This window comes from Callithrix jacchus, chromosome 12 (genome assembly GCF_049354715.1).
Source record: "Callithrix jacchus isolate 240 chromosome 12, calJac240_pri, whole genome shotgun sequence".
NCBI lineage: Eukaryota > Metazoa > Chordata > Mammalia > Primates > Cebidae > Callithrix > Callithrix jacchus.
In genome coordinates this window covers 26596191-26619814 of record NC_133513.1, presented here as the reverse complement: position 1 = coordinate 26619814, position 23624 = coordinate 26596191, and the positions used below count along the sequence as shown (strand labels likewise).

Genomic DNA, 23624 nt, shown 5'->3' with positions numbered 1-23624 from the left:
TCTAATTGAAGGCAGATTCTGGTTCAGAAGGTCTGGCATGAGGCTTGAGATTCATTTCTAACAAGCTTCCAGGTGATGCTGATGGTGCTGGTCCATAAACCACACTTTGAGAGTAGCAAAGCTCTTAATCACGACATGAGGGGTTCTCAAAGTGTGTTCTCCAGAGTAGCAGCGCCAGGATCACCTGGGGGTGCCTTCGATATGCAGTTCCAACAAACTGCATTTGTCAAGCCCTGCAGATGATTCTGATTCAGGTTCAAGTTCTTAGAAATGCAAAGCCTCAGCTCTCGAGCTGCAACAGCCCTGCTCTTTCTGATCATCTCTAGTTTGGCCGTGGGAATGGTCAGAGCTTTTCCAGTCTTAGGACATTGATTTTTGCTTAGGTAGGGGAGACACAAGGTACTAATGGCTCTTTGTATATCTGTAATCCTGGTGCCCCATAGAGAGCAGCACTTCTTTAAATAGATGCAAGAGCTGTGGCCCTAGACACTCTCCTTTTTGCACATTTGCCTTCCACTGAGGTCATGATCAAGCAATATAAAATTATCCCAGTTTGACTCAAGTAATCCCTTTGTTCCTACTGCCAACTGTCAAAGGTGACTGCCACTGTGTTCTCTGGGCTTGACAACTTTTTCCAGAAGCTCTCCATGCCCTGGGCTTTAGACATGCATATGCTCTGGAAGGCGATATGGGTGGGAGCCAAGTGTATTTGGTGGGGGGTGGTGTCTAGGGGAAGCACGGAAACCACACAGCTGTAATCTGGAGCACCAGAAGTGTTTTGACAGTTTTCAAGATGGACATTAAATCACTCGCTGGAGAGAAAGTGAAGTGGGTGTCAGTCAGGCTGGGGATGGGGTAGGCAGCTGGCAAGTAGCAATTGCGGTGACTGTGTGATGTGAGTCAGAATGAGAATCATAAATCTTGATTATTCTCTGTCTCAGCTGATTTGAACCGAACGCCTTGGACAGGGATAGAGTTCACATCTCACTGAAAACTGCAAAAAAACTTATTAAATACACAAACTGATATAAATAGCCCTCGATCCATGTTAATGTTCAAACCATCACCACTGAGGGAAAGAGGAGACGTTGTGCAGATCTGGGATCTGTTTTGATAAGAAGCGGCATTCTGGATCCCCAGGAGCCAGAGGAGCTCGCTGCCCTCCCTGTGTGTTTTCAATCCAGTGCCAGTCTCCATCACTCTGTTGCCAGAATGCTAGCTGTTCTTATAATGAAGGCAATTAGTGCAGCCAGGCTTTCTTATTCTGATTGCCCTCCTGTTAAAATTAGGCACCCTATAGAAAAATGAAAATGCAGAGTCGTTACCATAAAGCAATAATAAAGTAAACCATTCAATTACGGATGTAAAAAAGGCACTCGGATTAATAAGAATATTGTATGCTTAAGAGCATTAAAATGCCAGCGTATTACCATTTTTGTATACATAATGAATGAACTTAGAGACCAGAATGATTGGGACATGGAAATACTAAATGATGGTGCCCTTCCTTATAAGTCAATGCTGCTACTTGGGGTCTGGGGGTGGAGGGATGGGTGAGCACCACAGGACCCCTGGGCATTCATATATCACTGTTTGGAAGCAGGGATTGATTGAGGGGGTGCATCGGGGAGGTAGCAGATGAGAGAAAAAATGAATAACTGACAGCGTCCACTTGCAGGATGGGAATATGATGCTTTCCATCCTTTGCTTGAAGATGGAAGAAAGCTGCAAGAAACCTTGAAGAAACCTCAGCATCAAGATGAGGAAATTAAAGGTAACAGAGTGCAGAGCAGGGATTGCAAAGTCATACGGCCAGCAGGAGCCAGGCAGGTAACAAAAACAAATGAGTTGGGCCAACTGAAAGGTGATTGAGAACAGGGTGACTATATTGAAAGTAAACCTCTGCCTGCTACTTAGCTTCAGCCAGTTTGGTTTGTTTTGTTTGGTAGTATTTTTTTTTTTTTTTTTTGCCATGAGGAGGCATGGGTTGCCAGATCTGGTGATTTTCAGAAGCTAAAGTTGATGTTTGAGGTTTCCCAAATTTTGAAATACTGTGAGCCAAACACAACGTTATGAGGACCCAGGATGGCTCCAGGGTCACTGCTTGTGATCCCTGGTGTAATGTTAAATGCTCAACAGTAACGGGTCAGGATATTGTCTTCTTTCCTGAATTTGTCACTGTTTGGCTGTGTTGCCTTAGAAAAATCATATAGCCTCTCTGGGATTCAGTTTTCTCATGTGTAAAATAAAGTCTTCTAGGCTGCAAGTGCTATGAGGCAACCATGATGTCTCTTTGGCTCAACACAATATCCCCAGAATGTAGGACAATGCCTGGTATACAGTATGTGCTGAGAAAAATGTTTGTTGAATGACTGAAAAAAAAAACAGAAGAATGAATGAAAGTCCTCTGAATTCCCACAGCCAGTCTCCCAGTTTCTTACTGTTAGTTCCAACTAATCCTATCCCCCAACCACTCCCCTTCCTATTGACCAAGACATAAACCCTCGTCCCTGACTCTGCCGCTTGCTCAATTTATACTTCCTTCATTTACTTTCATTTAGTTATTCATCTTTGGAACTATAATGCAGCCCCATTATGCTGGATGAGGTCCTCTGCTGGGAACTGGGCACACAGAAATATAAAGGCAGTATCCCTGCTTTCAAGTGTCATCTAAGCTAGAGAGGTTGAACAACAAGTGAGCATAAGAACTGGATGCAGTGTGATGATCGGCTCTCTACTGGACACATGTGCAATTGGCTGTCTTGGCTTATCTCTTTGACCCACGCATCCAACTCACCTATAATCCTTCCACATAAAACAGATTCTAGAATCCTATTGCTGTTACCTGAATTCTGAAAATTCATGTCAGAAGTTCCTTTCTGCCCTGTACAGACAGTCCTCGCCATAACCCTGGCTGTTCCAGATCTCCCATTGGTATATTGGTGGGGTCTGCCTTTCCTTCCAAATTTGTTTCCAGGCTCTTTTCCTCTCAGTTCTTCATGGCTAAACATCCTAATCCCACATCTGCAAAATCAGTCCCTTGAGGACTTTTTCCCTCTTGAAGATCCCATAATTTTGATTCAAGATGAACCCCATGAAGACATTAATGACTGATATTGAAGAAATGTCTTCCTGATAGAGGAGGACTTTCATTTAACAGTAACTCCTCATTAGAAAGCACTGCCTTGGTACAGTGCTACCATGAAAGATTTTCATTTTCTTTGCCAGATCTAGATACCTCCTGTTCTATCACTATGCAAACAATTTCTGGAAACTCTCTATTTTCTTTCATTTCTGACTGCAAACTGGCCAGTTTTTCCTAGCTCATTTCTTTCATGTAACGTATTGCCACACGTAGGCAATATCAACCAACAAACACTCCTAATGCTGCATTTTCCAACTTTTCCCCTAGAGCTACAAGTTAATCAGACATGTGGCCTGCCTCCAAAGTTATCACAAGGGACAGTTTTACCAAGCATTTGCTAAACAGAGATCAATCACCATACTAGTAGCCTTTAGTAGAAGTTTTCTTTCCCCTCACCTGCCCTGCTAAGTGAATGCTAAATATTTTGGGATTTTGTTATAAAATCACCCGACTCCTGGTACTAATTTCTGTGTTACAAAGAAGGCTAGATTACTCTGGGTTAACAAATTAGTCCAGAAGTGCCAGTTGCTGGATGCAAGTGTGTATTGTTTATGCCACATGTCCACTCTTGGCTGGCAGGAGGCTCTGCTATATAGAGTCCCTTAAGAAAATTCTACCAGAATGGGATGCAATTATCTCAACACATAACTTCTTGATTGGCTGTGGCTGAATAACAAATATTTGGAAGGTCGTATGGGACTTTTCTTGCCTTCAGCCTCTTAGCCAGTAATAATGTCAAGGCTCTGTCTAACTCTAAGGAATATAAAAAACACACTCCTCTTGAGTGCCCAGAAGGAAGGAAAGAACCAGATAGGGGTGAGCACTAGGCATTTCTATCACACTCACTTAGTATCTTCTTTAAGTTGAATGATTTTTATATAAAAAGCTCCCATTTAAATTAGAGCATATACTCCCTAAGAGAAATTACTTGAATAAGAAAATTTGCTCTATCTTCCATAAAGAGATGATTGGTACCCCTGCCAAAATCAGATGGTAAGTACAAATTATGTCAGAAACAGAAACAAAACACATGTTTAAAAAATTGTATGCAAATATTATTGTGGATGAAGGGTCTAAGTCTGAGACTCAGTTTCCCTTTATAAAAAAGAGGATGGTACACTAATGATAGAGAGGTACTAAAGCTATATCAGCCAAATGGAAACATTCACCTTGTCATAATCAAACAGAAAGAGACATAACTTGTGAAACACTTCATTATTATATGATTCAATGTTACTTAATACCTGTTCATGTAGCTTTTAAAATAACCGAGTATACACCAGTAGGACTTTTATACCTATGAGTTACTCTGACCTCGAGTGTGTCAGGGTGGACAACATTAGATATTTGGGGCCTGGTTTGACAACCACATTTATAGGCAGATTCTTGGACCCTTTATCCATAAGAACAGCCTCATCAGAGAACACTTGGTTTACCGGAGCAAAGTGAGAGGATAAAATCTGTCTGCATATATTCTGATCCATGCAAGCCATTCATGTCTAGGCTGATTTCTGGATTTACTCTAACACAGAAGGTTTTACAGCCTCACCGATACTGATACTTTGGGGCAGCTACCTCTTTGTTGTTGGGGGAAGGAGGCTGCCTTGTGCACTATATAATCTATAGCAGCATCTCTTGCCTCATTCATTAGATTTCAGTAGCACACCCCACCCCAATCTGTGACAACCAAAAATGTCTCTACACTTTGTTAAATGCCTCTGGGTGAAAGTTATAATCACTCCTACTTAAAAAGTACAAGTTTAGCTTAAATCCCCCCAAGTTGGAAAGACATCTTGTGAAGTAAGGAATTTGGCCTCTGAAGAAGAGAGGCCTAATTTTTATTCCAGCTCCTGGGAAGTCATACCTAGATCCTTAGAATTTCCTGAATGATAGGAACTTGTGTTGTGACCCTCAGATGACACTTGATAGTTTATCTCAACAAGATGGCTCAAGGTGGGAACTGGCCATGCCACAAAGACCAATCATGCAATCAGATGGCTGGAGCTTTGATTCCCGAGTTAGCCTGACCTCTAGGGAGGAAAGGAAAACCAGAATTTGGGTTCAGCCATGTGGGCAATGATTCAATCAGTCATGCTTAGGTTACTGAGCGCAATAAAAGTGCCAATATAAACTCTGGACATGGAGACTTGGGTGAGCTTCCCGGATTGGCAGTACTACACACATATTGCCATATACTGATGTTGGAAGGATAAGACATCTCTAAAAATGACGGAAGCTCTGAATTTGGGACTGCCACCCACCACCAGATTCTGCCTCTGCATTTCTTCCTTGGCTGGTTGTGATAGGTATCATTTCACTATAATCAACATAATTGTAAGTATTATTCTTTCCTGAGTTTTGCAAGTCCCTTTGGTATTGCACCTGAGGGTGATCCTGAGCGCTCCCAAATTTATAGCCAGCTGATTTGAATTGAGGGTAGGGTTGCCGGCCCCTAAGGTTGTAGCTGGTGTCAGAAGTCTTAGGCCAATTTGGCAGCCTAAAAGATTATACCCTTAACCTCTAGTTTGGCTAACTCCAAATACAATTCTAACAGGGTCATCTATTTTTACTATCAATTTCATTAATTCTGTCTTTAAAATCTTTTCTTCAGCAATTTGCCACAGCTCCTTGTGCAAAAGGTCTGTATTCAATCAGCTCTAGTTCACCATATTAACCAGAAGAAGTCTCCAAATATCAAACCACAAAGGTGTGGTGGAAAGAGCTCTGATCTCATGAGTTCAGATTGTATCCCTTTTGCTTGTATATTATGGTAGTCAAGTCTTTTGAGACTTGCTATCCCCATGTGTAAAATGGTAATGATACAATAGCAAAGACATGGAATCCACCTAAATACCCATAAGCAGTAGACTGGATAAAGAAAATGTGGTATATATACACTGTAGAATACTATGCAGCCATAAAAAAGAACAAGATCATGTTCTTTACAGCAACATGGATGGAGTTGAAGGCCATTATCCTAGGTGAACTAACATAAGAGCAGAAAATGAAATATAGCACATTTCACTAATAAGTGGTAGTGAATCTTTGAATACACATGAACACAAGGGAACAATGGACACCAGGACTTATGTGAGGATAGAGGATGGGAGGAGGGTGAGAACTGAACAACTACCTATAGGATAGTATGCTTATTACCTGGGTGATGAAATAATTTAAACACCAAACCCCCTGACACTCAATTTACCTGTAGAACAAACCTGCACCTGTACCATGAAACTAAAAGTTAAAAATTTAAAAATAAATATAATAAAATGGTGATGATAGAACTTTCATTCATTCACTCATTAAATATTCATGGAATGTTCACAACGTGTCAGGCACTGATCTAGCCCCAGGGATGAACTAGCGAATGAGATGAGGTCCCTGCCCTCGGAGAGTTCACATTCAGTAGGATAGACAGACAACAATCATACCACTATTTCATATTATTTCAGATAATAAGTGACACAAAGGAAAATAAAGCAGAATAGGGGAAGAGAAAGGGAGAATAGTAGTGGGTGCTTTTTAACAGTGCAGTTTGAGAACATCTCTCTGAGAAGGAAGCATTTATGAAAAGGCCTTGAGGGGCCAGGCACAGTGGCTCACACCTGTAATCTCAGCACTTTGGGAGGTTGAGGCAGGCAAATCATGAGGTCAGGAGTTCGAGACCAGCCTGACCAATATGGTGAAACCCTGTCTCTACTAAAAATACAAAAAAATTAGCTGGGCATGGTGGCGGATGCCTGTAATCCCAGCTACTCAGGAGGATGGGGCAGGAGAATCACTTGAATCCAGGAGGCCAAGATTGTAGTGAGCCAAGATCATGCCACTGCACTCCACATTCCAGCCCGGGCAACAGTGCGAGACTCCATCTTAAAAAGAAGAAAAAGAAAAGCAAAGGCCCTGAGGTGAGAACACGTTTGGCATATTTGAAATATTTAAAAAATAGTCATTCAGGATTAAATGAAATGAAGCCTATGAAATTGATGAGCTTAGTCCCCGGCACTTAAATAAAAATTTAAGCATCTGTTGGGTGAATCTGTATAAATGCATGCTGAGTGTTTTTGGAAAACATCCCTAGGAGTAATAACGGTGGAATCCTATGCGTGCTTACCATATATTTTATATTAATTGCTTTATTTGCTCCTCATAACAACCTCTTGAGCTAGATAATGTCTTCACCATTTTTACAGATGAGGAAATTAAGGCAAAGCCATTAAGCGAATTGCCCAAATTCACACAGCTCTTAAGTGGTAAAACCAGGAATGGTAACGGGGCACTTGTTTCTTGAGCGCCTTGTCCCTAACCACTCTGCCACACCACATGTTCTAACAATAATGGTTCCAGCTCATTGTCAGCCCCCTTTTTCTGATCTTTCAAAATACAATTCAACTTTTACTATGAATTTCTTATTTAATAAATCTATTTATTCAATGAACATTTATCAAGCACCTGCCCAGTTCCTGGCCCCTGAACACGCACTGAGAATATAAAGAATGTGGCCCAGCTTCTATACATTCTGGAACGTGGGGGTAGAGATGACTACAAAATTATAATGCACTGTTTCAAGCCTTGAAATACTATTTAACTATCTCACGTGTCTTCAGCTCCTCTTCCCAAGAGGGATGTGTCAGCAGAGGTTGTGATGTGTAAAAATTATTGCTGATGTATCTGGACATTTTCATAAACTATGGGAAAAATATTAGTAGCCTCTGAGAAACAAAAGCTACAGGAGCAGAATTACAAATTTCAAAAAATCTCCAGCTGCACTTACAAGAGACTTTACCAGTGGAGTCTTCTGAGCTGCCTAATTCTTGATTTTACTCTCTTAATCATTCTTCCTCATCAGAATATTTGGCTGATGGAGGAACGAATCTTCCCTTTCTTTTTGGTATTGTTGCATATAATTTCCTCTTTCTCTGGTCCTCAAGCTCAAACACTTTGACAGGAAGCTCTGCTGAGCCGTTTTCCGTAAGCCACATGTGCAGAGATAAAACATGGATCACTGTCTCCTTGTTTTATGGTAAAATAGGACCGACTGCAAACCACACCCTGCTGACTTATCTACTGAGGCACAGGGCCCTGTTGCCTGGTTGATTGATTCTTGAGATAGATCCGGAATTTGTACATATTGACTTTGCTATCATTAAAGGGGCATTAATTGATTATTCAGGTGTAGAATCCCTTCTGTTCCCCAACTTTATAGCCCTCTCAATCTTCTCCAGAAACTGCAAGGGCCATTGGCCCTGGCCTGGCTTCATTAATGCTGACTTGAGTAATTCTTAGGAAGGCAAGCCCAGACTCTGCAGACTTCATATCCTCATTTCTACGGCATAGATCTCAACCTCGCACATCCTTCCTAGTATTCCTCATAGATTAGTGAAACAGGGATGTCTTTTCTCTTTCTGTTATAACTGCAACACTGTCTTCATTCCAACCCCATTTCCTACATCCATGTACACACACAAACACACCTCCCTCTCTCTCACGCACACACATACACAAACATATACCTGTGATGACATTGTCACTGGCAGCTCATCAACCAAACACAGCCTGAGGTTGTGCTTTATTGTACATGCTCATGTATTTTAAACAATTAAAATTGAATGCTTTTTTGTGTGTGTGTGAGACAGAGTCTTGCTTTTTTGCACAGACTGGAGTACAGTGGCATGATCTTGGCTCACTGCAACCTCTGCCTCCTGGGTTCAGGCGATTCTTGTGTCTCAGCTTCCTGAGTAGCTGGGATTACAGATGTGCACCACCATGCCTGGCTAATTTTTGTATTTTTAGTAGAGATGGGATTTCACTATGTTGGCCAGGCTGGTCTTGAACTCCTGACCTCAGGTGATCTGCCCACCTCAGCCTTCCAAAGTGCTGGGATTACAGGCATGAGCTACCGCGCCCAGCCAAAACTGAACGTTTTTAAGTAATACCTGAGTTTTCCAATTTTGCCATAATCCCCGTCAATCTTTATTCTCTAGTTTCATGTATTTATCTTACCGGCTTGGCCTCTGGAGGAACTTGAATTTACAATCCCTCTCTCTAGTCCAGTTTCCTAATCTTGCCAAGCTGAGTCCTGGGTTTATCTAAGCACACGTGCTGCTATCCTGGTGTGGACTGGCTTTCCTTCCTGAGCGATTAACAATAGCTGAGCTTGTAATATAGGCAGGACACTGCGCCAAACGCTCTCATACATTCACTCATTTATTCCTCAAAACTACCCTAGGAGAGAGAAACTATTGTCATTCCCATTTTACAGAAGAGAAAACTGAGGCTTAGAGAAATTAAGATAATTGTGTCATATAATACAGTAAGTCCAAGATTTGAAATCAAGCCATTAGCTTTAAAACATACCTTCTTTTCTAGTAAGTTATCTCAATAATTGTCCCTTATTCTTCAATACTCAATTCAGACATGGCTTCCTCTATGAAGCCATCTTCGAGTCCCCACAAGCAATATTAGTTATTTTATCTTGATGATTCTCTAAGTGCTATGCAGAACAAAGTTATCAAACTGATAACTTTGCATTTATTTGATTCCAGGTAAAAATCCCACTAAACCAGAATTTCTCTGACTTGAAAATTATAGACATCCAAGGTTACATGCATTGGTCCCAAGGTTTCCTTAAGCCTCAATTTAAAATCCCTACCTTACCCAACAAGAATGTATTTAAAAATTACATTTTCACTTTTTTGTTTTTGAGATGGAGTCTCACTCTGTCTCCCAGGCTGGAGTGCAGTGGCGCAATCTCATCTTACTGCAACCTCTGCCTCCTGGGTTCAAGGGATTCTTCTACCTTAGCCTCCCAAGGAGCTGGGATTACAGAAGTACACCACCACATCCAGCTAATTTTTATATTTTCAGTAGAGACAGGGTTTTGTCATGTTGGCCAGGCTCGTCTCAGACTCCTGACCTCAGGTGATCCGCCTGCCTGGGCCTCCCACAGTACTGGGATTACAGGCATGAGCCACCACGCCTGGCCACATTTTCACATCTTAATGCCACTTTAATGAAAACAGAAACATTGAAAACCCCCACCCATGCTAGTTTATAGACCTCTTAAAGACCTGTTATTCATCTTTGAATCCTCATTGCTTAGACGTAGGCCTGGCCCAGAACACAGATTCTTAAAATGTTAGTTGAATACATGAATGGATGAATGAATGAATAAATGAATGAATGAATGAATGAATGATAATGTATTCCCAAAGAATAAAGGAGGTATGTCCCGTGTTGCTAGGAAAACTTAGGCTACAATGAAAAACTGACTTTGCAGAGCTGATTCCCCAAGGTCAGTGACTGCAGTTTATTCAGCTCTTAGAGTTGAGACAGTGAGAGTTTTAAGTCACATCTGCAGTTCTACAACATAGGGTAATTGTACTTCCCAGCTTCATTGAGGTTAGGTGAGAGCACATGAACTGTTTTAGCTAATAAAATGTGAGTGGGAGTGAAACAGGTTACTTCTAGGTGTAAGACTGTAAAAGCTTGTGTACAATTGGCCATTTTCCTTCACTTGACTATAGTCTCCATGCAACATTCGGATGGCAGAGCTTGCATCCACCTGCATATCTGAGTAAGTTGCGGCAGAGGCTCGAGCTTACTGCAATGGACAGGAAGCATGGATAGACAGTGCCTCTTTACTATGTTAAGTCACTGGCATTTGACAATCGTACTGCAGCAAAAGCTAGCCTATCCTGACTGATAGAAACACCTGTACGAACCCGTTAACTCACTCACTTCACAAATATTTACTGAGCACTCAGTATGTTTCAGGAGCAATGCTGGGGGCTAGGGATAGAACAATGAGTAAAATCAGATGAGGTCCTTGACTTCACATAAGGCAGAGTCTATTGGGAAAGACAAATATTTACTAAAGAAAGACATACATTTAAGTTTCTAACAGTGGCAAATGCTTTGAGATGAGGAGCCTGATGTAATAAAATTAGCTGATGGAATCATGTGATCAGGAATCAGAGAAAACATCCCTGAGGAATTCCTGATTGAGCAGAAAGCAAAGGAAGAGAAATATTAATTCCGTAAAGGGTTTGGGGAAGGAAAGAAGAATGTGTATGGCCCAGGGAACAACATGTGCTAAGATCCCATGACAATTACCCAGTGTGTTTAAGGAACTGAATGAAGGCCTTTGTAGCTCTGATGAGACTAGCCTGGAACTTCCCTAGTTTCTCTGACCTCCAGCAGGATGGAAGCACCGCCATGCTAGGTGTAGGTGCTGCTGACTAAGACGGTAAATGTGAAATGACTTAGATGCTGAAGCCAACTAGTGGAGGAGTGAAGGGCATGCCATCCCAAAATACATTGCGTTGGTGTCTTGGTTTTTTATCTAGAGACATGGTCTCACTCTGTCCCTCAGGATGAAATGTAGTGATGTGATCTTAGATCACTGCAGCCTCCGCCTTCTGGGTTCAAGCAATTCTCCTGCCTGAGAGGTTTGCTCTAGAGAATTTTTGTACTTTTAGTAGAGATAGGGTTTCACCATGTTGGTCAGGCTGGTTTTGAACTCCTGACCTCAAGTGCTCCACCCGTCTTGGCCTCCCAAAATGCTGGGATTACAGGCATGAGCCAACGTGCCTGGCCCTAGATTGGTATCTTGATTATTTCAAGTTGAAAATATTGGAGAAGTTATAGTTTCAAAAAGTGCTGGCTGACCTGTATCTTGCATACAGCAAGCCATAAAGATCCTTCTGGGAGGGCTACCCTTCCTGTGTCAGGGAGAAAAAGCAACCCTTATCACCAGAGATTAGGATTTGGGGGCCACAATGGACCTGAATAAACAGGCATAATGAAGTAACCCTTATCTTCAACCTGCTTTACACCCTCCAGTATATCTCCAAGTGACTCCTAGCTAGATCTCCTTTGTCCTGTCATTTCTTCTCAAGTTTTTCATTCTTTGTCTAAAAAGTAAAAGAGCATTTTGCTTTGGCCACTTTGGACTTCACTCTCTTTTTGAAGAGTCCTGTGTACACATACAGCTAATAAAATAGATATGCTTTTCTCTTGTTAATCTGCCTGATGTTTGGTTTCTAGATCCAGCTGAAGAGCTCACTAAGAGCTAACAGGGAATTGCAGATGATCTCTGGTTCCCTTATACTAGAACCTAGTGGATGCTTAATAAATGCCAGATGAGCCTGAATCTATGGCTGCATGTACCGAATCCCTGGTTTTTAAAAAAGCTGTGGCCGTGTGTCTAACTGCCTTAGGCCCCAGAAGTTTATGTCCTTGGATTATAGTTATAATGGTGGCGGGTAGGGGATGAAAGGCTGTAGGGTGAAGCCGTTTCCCTTAATATGGCCTCATATCCCCCCATTTCTACTCATAGATTATGAAAACAGAGCATAAAGTCCCTAAAGGACAATGGCATCTGATGAGGGAGGGCTTCTGTCTTCATTGCCTGAAAGCACAAATCAGGAATGGAGGAAATGGCCTAGTCTTGTGAGTCTGTGCACTTCATCAGCAGGTAGCTGAATGGAAGCTGAGGATGAAGGTGGATGTGAAACAAACAGGAGAGGGCAGCAATCTGTATTGAAGCCCAGGATACTTTCAGATATTGCTCTTTCAATCTCCTGACGTCCCTGAAGTGCATACATTAACATTCACATTTCACAAATGGATAAGGAAACTGAGGCAGAGAGGTCGCAAAGTTGGTAACTGGTGCATCCAAGTCGCAAATCCACTTCTGTATGATCCTGAGTCCTTTTTTGCCTTCCTGGTGCTAAGGGGTAAGCTTCCTATTTTGGAAAATTTAAAGCAGGAGTTATAAAAGCAGATACCTCTAGAAGCCTGTGCAGGGGAGATGGAGAAAGTCAACTGAGAAAAACAGTAAAGAGGGGTGAAGACCAAGGGGACCTGAAGAACATGTGCCTTTCTGTAAAGAGCAACTACTAATTAGCTCCTGCTGATAATTGTCACATGTCAGTGAGGACAGATTTGTCAGATCTCCCAATATTTTGAGAGAATCCCCAAATCTACATAGCACATGAAATCTCCAAGCTGTTAAAATGCTCTTGAAACTAACTGCCTTTGCAAAAATTCTAACAGTGAGAAAACAATGACAGTGAAAGAGATCTGATCTAACAACCCCCATCTTACCTTTAACCTCCAAACTGCCCTTAGGCATTTCTGGGCTCAGGCCAAGCTAACTTTGGGAGAAATTTAATTTATAGTTTAAAGGATAATATCCCTTCCCCAAAACTGAACCACCTTTATAAAGTTAATGAAAGACTATCAGGTCGGGAGGAATGAGAGGAGCCTCAATTCTGTCAAGGTGTAGATGGAAATAATTACCAGCCATTATTCTAGAGCTCACAAGATTTTGAACTTCTACAATTACTCCTGTAGATGACATCACTATTGTAGAGCCTAAAATTGGCTTTTTGAGATGCCCTTTCAGGTTTTTGCATTTCTGACCACCAATGGTGCACCAAGGACCATTTTCCACAACCCTCTGATTGCATGCCCAACCAACCAGCAGCACTCATTCCATTGCCCGCCAAACTATCCTTGAAAAATTCTAGCCTCCAAATTTTCAGGGAGGCTTATTTGAATAATAATAAAACTCTGGAATTTCATTCAGCTGGCTCTGCATGAGTTAAACTCATTCTCTATTGCAATTCCCCTGTGTTGATAAATTGGCTCTATCCGGGCAGCAGGCAAAAAAGAAGCCTTCGGGCAGTTTACAATCTCATCTTTAAAAAAGCCAACAAACAAAGAAACTGAAAAAAACTCTGCATATAGCAAACTAAACTGTACTTGAGCCTCTTTTTCTTTTTCTTTTTTTTTTTTAAACAGAGTCTCACTCTGTCACCCAGGCTAGAGTGCAATGGTCTGATCTTCTCAGCTCACTGCAACCTCTGCCTCCCAGGTTCAAGTCATTCTCCTACCTCAGCCTCCCAAGTAGCTGGGACTACAAGCATGCACCCCATGCCTGGCTAGTTTTTGCATTTTTAGTAGAGATGGAGATTCACCATGTTGGCCAGGCTGGTCTTGAACTCCTAACCTCAGGTGATCCACCCACCTCAGCCTCCCAAAGTGCTGGGATTACAGGCATGAGCCACTGTGCCCAGCCACCTGAGCCTCATTTAACCCAGTGATTCTCAACAAGTTGTGATTTTTTCCTAAAAAAAGCCAACAAACAAACTGAAAAACAACCTGTGCATAAACCAAACCAAACTGTACTTGAGTCTCATTTAACCCAGTGATTTTCAGCCAGCTGTGATTTTCCCCTCAAAAGACATTTGAGGATGTCTGGAGATGTGTTTGTTTGTCACAATTGGGAGCAGGGTAGGCTACTATAATCTGGCCAGGTATACTTCTAAATATCCTACAATGCACAGGACAAGTCCCACAATGAAGAATTATCCAGTCCCAAATGGTAGTAGTGGCAGAGTTGAGAAACTCTAGTCTAACCAGGGGTCTCTCAAGCTCCAATCTCTGGTTTAAAGGTTTTTTTCACACAGCAAAGTCTTCTCTAGGTCTTATTATCCCCTCATGGCTATTTTCTGCCAGGAACGGCATGATGGTATTTATTTGCTTCTCGTTTGGTTTGCCTTGTTCCAGACCTGGGCTAATTCTTACTAATGCTGAACGTCTTGAGTTATACTTGCAAATCCAGCTTTAATGTTCAAGTGTATAAGAAACAGAAACAATTCAACTCCAGTCAATAATGTAAACAAATCCTGGTTTAGATAAACCCCATTCCCAGGCTGAAGTGGCCCAGGGCACCTCTGCTACTGCTGATTAGCGTAAATGCTAAACACAAACCAATTAACACACTCTAAGGCTGCTTATCTCCTGTCACTTAGTGTGGAAATAAAGCCCAACACTAAATACACATATTGATTTAGCCATTAAATCCAGCATCAGTCAAAATAAAACTCATTATATTATTGAGTGAAAACAAAGTCAACTTAGTTTTCAGGATTTTATTATTATTTTAAAATTTCACTTTTACACTTTTCCATTGATTTCCAAAACTGGCCTGAGTCTCTCCTCCTACTGTGGATTTTTGCTAGCTCTAGGACAAATCCAGAAAGCAGAGTTTTGCATTCACCTTAACATGATCTTTGCTTTTAGTGCTAAAAGTACACACTGATATGAGAATCCTTTTTCTTTAAGATGCTATTTTAGCTTAGAAGGGGAAATTTTATGCTTGGAAGAAATGTTATTAAATGGAAAGGTGAACTGGGATATTAAAAAAAACAACAAGTACAGAAACCACAGGCAGTGCAATAAAAATGGGTGAACTCTGAACATTAACCATAGGCACTGATTCAATGCATATGGAGGCAAAATCCGGAAATACCTTTCCAGTGCAGGCATAAACAAATGACTGAGGAGTCTCAAAAAATGCCATCATAAAAGCCATTTCAAATGGGTGTTTTAATTTATTCTGCTTGAGGTACCCTGTGCCACAACACACATTGTTCATTCTCTCCTGATGGCAGCCATCATATTTATCCAAAACGATTTAAGTCTTCCAAGTTGGAAACTGAGTCCCAGTGAAGACTTCATGTTATTGAATTTCATATTTCCATAAGCCAGCCCCAGATACTGGCATGGAGAGGACACTATTGCATATGTGTAACATAGAGATATTGACCTTTAGCTGTCTCATGAAATGTATGCTTCTAGAAGTGATCATAGCACTTGAGTGCCTACTTCTTGTATTGTGTTTTTCCATAGATTTCATTTGAGGGCCCTTTTACCTTTCTTTCTGATTGATAGGATTGCAGTTTGATGGACACATGGTCTCAACTCTTGTAAATCTCTCCACCAAATGCTATCCTTACCACAGTATCTTGACAGAGTACTTAAAAACAGCTTTATTTATCAGCAGCTATTAAAACCCAGTTCTATGGTTTCACAGATCAGTGTCAGAGAAAAAAGTGTAAGTGCTGCTCAGAGAAATGCATACAATCCATAGTATTTTTTGTTTATCCAACACGCCTTACTACTGGATATGTCTTACACTCAAGAATAGTATTTGTCAAGATGGAAACAACAACTGCCTTAAGAAAACCTTTTTCAGCGACTTAGGATTACAAGGTGGCATGAACTTGTGCATTTATCTTCTTTCCCTCCAAAAAGATCACTGAAACGACTGTAAATACATGTCAAACAGTAGAAATACACATGAACAAACAGAAGTAGAGAGGGGACAAGAGCAGGCGAGGAGACGGACTTGGCAGGATGGGAAAAGTTAAGATTATATGCTCACAGTGATGAACAAAAGGAGGAATAAATTTGTCCCAAAGAAACATGGAACCGCAATTTTTCTTGGATGTTATGGGTTCTTGACCTCCAATCTCTTAAGGAATAAGCGGTGGGGCCACTGCAGGTGGACCGTATGCTTTTAAAGTCAATAACGGATCCAAAAAGTGCTGCAGAAAGGTGATTTTATTTAGGTAGAAAAAAAGAGATGGAAAGGAGAAGAGACTTCCATGAAGAGTGTGGAAGGGGATTCCAGAGGTGAAATCCAAGAGGGAGCTCCCACCGTGTGGGAGGGGATTCCAGAAAGTTGGAAATGGGCACAGGTGAAGGAGCACGGAGTTTTATCCTGGGAGAAACCTCCACCTTCTCCAAGACCCTGGGCCAATGAAAGGAGTTCCTTAGAACGTCCGCTGGAGTGATTGACTGTTAGTTTCTTCCCGTGCCCAAGAAACTCAAACATAAACCATTAAATCTCCCAGATGGAGAGAGATGGGAGGGGGGCATGGCGCCGGGAAATACTTGCCCTAAAGCTAAGCCCTCTCATGGACCCGGAAAAAGAACACATTCCCTCACCACAAGTTGGAGGCGCCAGGTACCAACACACCGGGAAGGCACATGGCATGGTGTTGGTTGAAGTCTACTTTTCCTGCCCTGCCCCGCCAAGAAATTCCTACTTCCCCCACTCTAGCTCACCTTCTCATGTGTCATGCTGAAACACCCCAACATGAAAGAGATGGAAACAAAAACAGTTCTTGGCTCCAGAACAGGAAGATGATCACTCCAATTTATCCACTGACCACAGTGGCTAGTTCAAGAGTGGCTGTTTAACTTAGTTGTTCTGCTGAAAGTCACACTTGGAATTTTTGCTGCAAATATGAGGCAAAAGACATAGGCCTGTGAAGACTGCTAAATTGCTGCCGACCATGTCTTCACTTTCTGGTGGTCATCTTCCCCAGCGGGGAGATTGCCTGAGAATAAAGGCAACAGGAAACAGTCCAAAATATGAGAGAGGCAGATCTGTGATCGACATTGCTTGAGTACCAGGATCCAGCCATGCCTGAAACTCATCATCCCTGAAGAAAATTAACTAACACTCCCTGAGCAGATACCATGTGTCAGACCCTGTTCTAAGGAATTTACTTTTATTAAATCATTTAACCCTCACTGCAGCCGTATGATGTAGGTATTATAATTATCTCTGTTTACTGATGAGAAAACTGAGCAACTTAAGAAAGTGGTGAAACCAGGATTCTAACTCAAGTCTAGCTCTAGAGTCTCTGCAGGTTTAAACATTATGTTATATAATCCCTGATTGTTCCTTTTGTGAGCCAATATATTCATTTAAGTCAGCTGGAGCTAGATTTCCATCCCTTCTCTCTGACAGAGATTTAACCAATCTATGTCTTGTCTACCCAACATTACTGATAGGAACCTGCCAAGCACGTCAAAACTATTTGAGGAAAAGGCAGAAACTGGAGTCTTTATAAACCCTTCTCCTGTGACTTGTTTTCCGGTAAAAAATTCTAAAAAAGCATCTAGAAGCTAGTTTTTTCTCTTGAAACTTCTGGAGAGGATGACAAATATCAACTATTGGAAAATCAAACCTTGTGCTCTTTCTAAAATCTATTCTTTCTTTTCTTTCCTTCCTTCCTTCCTTCTTTCTCTTTCCTTCCTTCTCTTTCTTTCTTTCTTTCTTCCTTTTCCTCCCTTTCTCTTCTTCTCTCTTTCGTTTTACTATTTGACAGTGTCTTGCTCTGTCACCCAGGCTGGAGTGCAGTGGCACAATTATAGACACATCCTTCCACTATTTATCTGGATTTGTCAGCTAGTCAGATTTTTGGTCAGCAATAAATTTGAATCTCAACTTCTTCCACTATTTCTGGTCTATTTCCTCTGTAATAAACAAACTAGAACTTGGTCCAACTATGCTCCACTTGGCCTCGTGACATATATTCCACTGTGAATATTTATTGTCTCAGGTGCGCTGGGGTGATCCATTAAAAAATGTTCCCAGAGTCTTAAGTTAGTATTCCTCTCTTTGTACCCCTTTACATTTCCTGAATAATACTAGCCATTCCCAAAACATTAATGACCACCTCTGCAAAAAAACGATCCTCAGATTTGACAGGGAGTTTTGACTCTTCTCCTGAAAACCATCTCTGTAATTCCAGTTTCCTACCACATATCTGAAACTGAAAATCCTACAGAACCATCAATGGCCAAACAATTCATTCTCTTCCATGCTTCTCCAGAGCACCCTATTCCCCTACTCCTCTATCTATGTTATATTTTCACAGAAGGTATTGTCAACCACTCAGGATTCTGAAGCAGACAGTCTGGCTTGTTCATCTTCCTTGCCCTGGCCCTCGTGTTCAATTAGTTACCAAGTCCTGACAACTCTCCATTAAAACCCCTCTCAACACATCCTTTCTTCTCTTCTCCTCATTATTTCTTGGCTGAGCTATTGCAGTACCCCCTAGATATTCTTCCCCCTCCAGGTTGTCTCCCTCCCAAACTGCCCTCTTCATTGTCACCAGTGAGATCTTTCTTCAAAAGACACTGAAACTTCAGAGCCTCGGAGAAAATCCTACAGTAGGGGCAAGTGCTGAGGAAACCCTTTCTCGAATTTCCTTTAAAATGCCCTCAAACAACTAATGAAAGAATGATGTGAAATCTCTGCCAACAGGATGAAATCAATTGCATTCTGAATCAGGTACAATTTATATTAATTGCAGCATCTTTCAAAACAGACTTAAAAACATATTATTTATTATAAGCTTGTTGAAAAACATCAATTACCTTGTTGTGGCCTACAAGACAAACCCAAATTTTTTTTAAGCTTTTTATTTGAAAAGAATTTCAAATTTACAGAAAAGTATGCAAAAGTTTTTTGTATACTTAAAGATATACCAAAAAAAAACCCTGTATATGTTTTACTCAGATTTATTTATTATTAGCATTTTATTAAAGCAAAATACTTTATCATTTACCCTTTATGCTTATTCACATAGGCATTCAGATGTTTATTTTTCAGAGCCATTTTAGAGTACATTGCATATATCATGACTTTTTACCCCTAAATACTTATATTTCTAAGAATCAGATGCTTTTATATAATCACAGTAGTGATTTATTGTTTGTTGAATTTAATATTGATTTAAACTTTTGTGTAATTTACCATCCAAATTCCAATATTGTAAATTGACCTAAAATATGACATAAATTTGTCATAAAAATTATGTCATTAAAAATGGACATAAAATAATGTCTTTTATTGCTTTTCTTCCTCTCTAGCACAGGAGCCACCAAGAGTTAGAGATTGCATTTCATTGCTATGCCTCTTTAGTCTCCTCTAATCGGAAACATTTTCACAATCTTTCTTTATCTTTTATGACTTTGTTTTTTTAAAATACAGTAATTTTTAAAAAAACAAAACTTTTCCCAGCTGGGTCAATTGATGCTTTCTCAAGATTAGATTCAAATTAATGGTTACCCAATGGATTACCATGTAAGTAATGCCCTATCCTTCTCAGGGTAAGATATCTATGAAGCTCACATGTTTACAATGTGGCATTCAAAGCCCTTAAATGTTGACCCTTCCTAGAGTACACACACTCCTTTTGATATACCTCACTGAACCTTGATTGTCTGACCTCCCAGGGACCAGCCTCTGAAGGACACACCTTTCTCCCTTTCTCCCTTCCTTATTAATGCTACTCAATCCTAGTGTCTTGCATGGAGCAGATCCCACTTCTCTGCTTCCATGGATATTATCAAGGACCAGGGCTGGCCAATCTAAGTCCTTTGTCTCCGTAGTCACAGAAATGCAATTAAGGATAGATACATATTCCAAGTTTCTATTCCAAGTCCCACCCGGGACTTTCCTTGGTTCTCTCAAGAGCTCCCTTTTCTTTGAGCTCTGTTCATTATGAAGCGCAGATATATTTGAATTTGTGAGAGAAGAGCATTTTATCACAATGGAGAGAGATCATTCTGAGATGTGGGAAAACTTAGCTATAATTTGAAGTGTATATGAGAGAGAGAAAGAGAGGAAGAGATAGGTGATAATGTCATTTAAGCACCTGATTCCAGCCATGCCTGAAGCCTTCATTGCCCAGGACTTCTTAGTTGCATAAGCTGATAAATTCTTCTGTTGCTTAACCTAAAATGGAGTGTCTATGTCTCACAAATTGCAAGAGTGTAACTTTCATTTCTTTTATAATGATCTGCGTTGCTGAAGGCTCAGCATGATAACAGATTGAGCAATAATACAGATAATTACTTTTCAACATGCACACATTTATCTACCTCAACATTTTTTGAATTCTAAACTCATACATTGCTGTACAGACTGTTTAACCTTGCTCATGAATAGTTTAACAAAAAGATAGATCGACAATTATTTAAAATTGTACCTTAAATAGAAAATACAATGTGAATTTTTGAGAACCCATGTCTAAAGTAATTCTCAAAGGAAAATTCATAGTTCTACATGTTATGGCTGTTAAATTACATAAATTAAAATAAATAAATTATATTTAACTTGAGGACCTACAAAGAAAAAGATATATGGCAATTTACAAAGATAAAAGCAAAAATTACTAGATTACAGAATAGAAAAAAAAGTAGTTGAAATGATCAGTACGACCCCAAACACAGATGATTATATTTTCTGAAAAAAACATCTGCTCATCCAATTAAGAAAAAGATGAGCAAAGTTCAAATGTGTAACACTGAAAAGAAAATGGAGAAATAATCTCAGATGCTGAAGCAATCCCATAGGTAACGCTAGCAGTACCACTGTGCAGTGACGAAAAACCCACCCCATTCTCAAGTCATTTTACTGCCAAATGCTAAAAAGTATAATGACAAAATTAGTACTACAATGCACAAAATCACTACAAACATAAATGGTTCCCTTTAGAATTACACAGTGGACAACCTACCTCTCCTGCCTAAGGGGAACCTATGCTTTTTGCATAGATTCTAAGAATACTGCTCCATTTTATGTAAATTAATAGAGAACTCTAGATGAAATGGAATATCTAGGAAAAATACAAATAACCACAACTGACAGCAGAAGAGATACTTTAAAGTCTAAACACAATATTTAGTATAAAATAGGAGAAATAATTTTATAAAACTTAAAAAAACATTCATGTCCAGAAAGCTTCAGAAGTGAATTCTATCAAACCTTTAAGGAACAGAAAATGCTTATGTCATTTAACCTGTTCTATGGCATTCTTTTAAAGTACAGCGTAATAGGTGCTCAGAGAGAAATATTAAAAGCTTATATGGGCACTTTAGCGGGAACATTTTGTCGGTTCTCAAATTTTGACTATAAATTCATCAAATGCAGAAGAGATGAAAATTCATCCAAGAAAGTAAGAATTTTTTGGCAGGTCTTAGAAGTACGAATACATATATAAAATATTCATAAAATGTCATAAGTCTGGGAAAAGTAAAAACAGAATTAAATGACAGGATCAAGAATGGAAAATACTCTGATAATCTAGAATGATGGAGCTAATTCTAAAAACACCTAAATATGGCACTAAAGTTGCCTAGTTTAAGGCCAGGAAAGTAGCCACACCTGTGATAACAGCTATTCAACGACTAACTCTGAAGTTAGTGTGACTAATCCCCAAGTTAGACTGTGACTCTGAAGTGTGACATGGTTAGCAAAAATGTGAAGCAATCCTTGGTAACAGAAATATACTACCTAGAATGAAGATAATCTCTCTCTCTACACTACTGTATCAAAATGCACTTTGACACTGTACTCAGTTTTATAAGAATATTCTCTTTCTTTTTTGAGACAGGGTGTTGCTCTGTTGCCCAGGCTGGAGTGCAGAGTGATGTGATCTCAGCTCACTGCATCCTTCACCTCCCAGGCTCAAGTGATCCTCCCACCTCATCCTCCCAAGTAACTGGGATGACAGGGACTACAGGTGCACTCCACCATACCTGGCTAATGTTTTAAGGTTTTTTTTGTTGTTTGTTTGTGTTTTGTAGAAATTTGGTTTCACTATGTTGCCCAGGCTGGTCTCGAACTCCTGGCCTCAAGTGACCCACCCTCATCAGCATCACAAAATGCTGGGATTACTGGCATGTACCACCGTGCCTAGCAGAATATTTATTTTTTTTAAAAGACAGAAAAGATATCTGGAGAAACTAGGATAATGAGGAGACACTTGGATTCTGCTGTTTTGCCTATCCCTATTCTTTAGGAATAATTTATTTGTCCTTAAGGGATCATTTTACTCCCCATTCTAAGCCCATCTTGGGTCTCAAAATCACCCACAGCATGGGACACTTGATTCAGGAATGTCGAATCACAGTCTTTAATCCTCCCGGAAAAAGTGACTAATTTGATTTTAGGTTCATGATCACCAAGTCAAGTTAGGACTTGAGCTGGAACTATTAGGAACATACACACTTTTCTGCTGAGGTTGCTGAGTTGATAGACAGTAAGTCTGGGGTTACTGGGGACATCGTGACCATGAAGCCAGTGAAAAACTATCACTAAGAAGAGCTGAAGAGATATAGGTTGTTGAGGCCATTGAATGAGACCCTTGGTTCAGTCTTTCCTAAAGTCAGTCTGAACTTTTCAGTTACATGAATCTACAAATGCTCTTTAACTCATTTGAGTTCAGTTTCTGCCATTTGCCCACCAAAAGGTTTCTAGCTAATTCAGCATCAAAAACATGCTGTATGAGAAATGACTAAAAGAACGGTTGATTTTGAAATGAAAATGAAACGTGGAGATCCTGACAGCTCTCTTTAAACTCTTAAACATCATTTTATTAAAATCAGAAACAAAGCAAAGGATGACCTGCATCACTGGTATTATTTTGCATTTTTGGGAGGTTTTATAAAATAAGAAAAGGAGAAAACTTTTTTTCCTTTTGCTGATATAATTGTAAGTCTAGAAAGTATAAGAGGCTCCAGTTAAAACCTATTTTATTTTGACAAAGTGTCTGGATGTGAGATAAATGTACAAAAATCAATATATTTTCTAAATTAAGCATTAACTAGCTAGAAAAGAAAAAGAGATATTTTCTTCATAAACATGACAAAAGCTAAAAATACTTAGAAATGCATTAAACCCCAAAGACATGGGACTTACATACAGAAACCTATAAAATTGTGTTAAGAATGTCAATCAGGATATCAGTAAGTAGGAAGATCTATCACGTCTATGCATGAGACAATTTAATGGCTTAAAATATCTATTACCTCAAAGTTA

The 23624-nt window shown here is 40.1% G+C and overlaps 1 protein-coding gene across 8 annotated transcripts in view; it reads right to left on the bottom strand.

Moving 5' to 3' along the window:
- The window catches only part of HS3ST4 (heparan sulfate-glucosamine 3-sulfotransferase 4), a 900746-nt gene that overhangs the window by 98198 nt on the left and 778924 nt on the right, over nucleotides 1–23624 (bottom strand). The window lies entirely within an intron of this gene.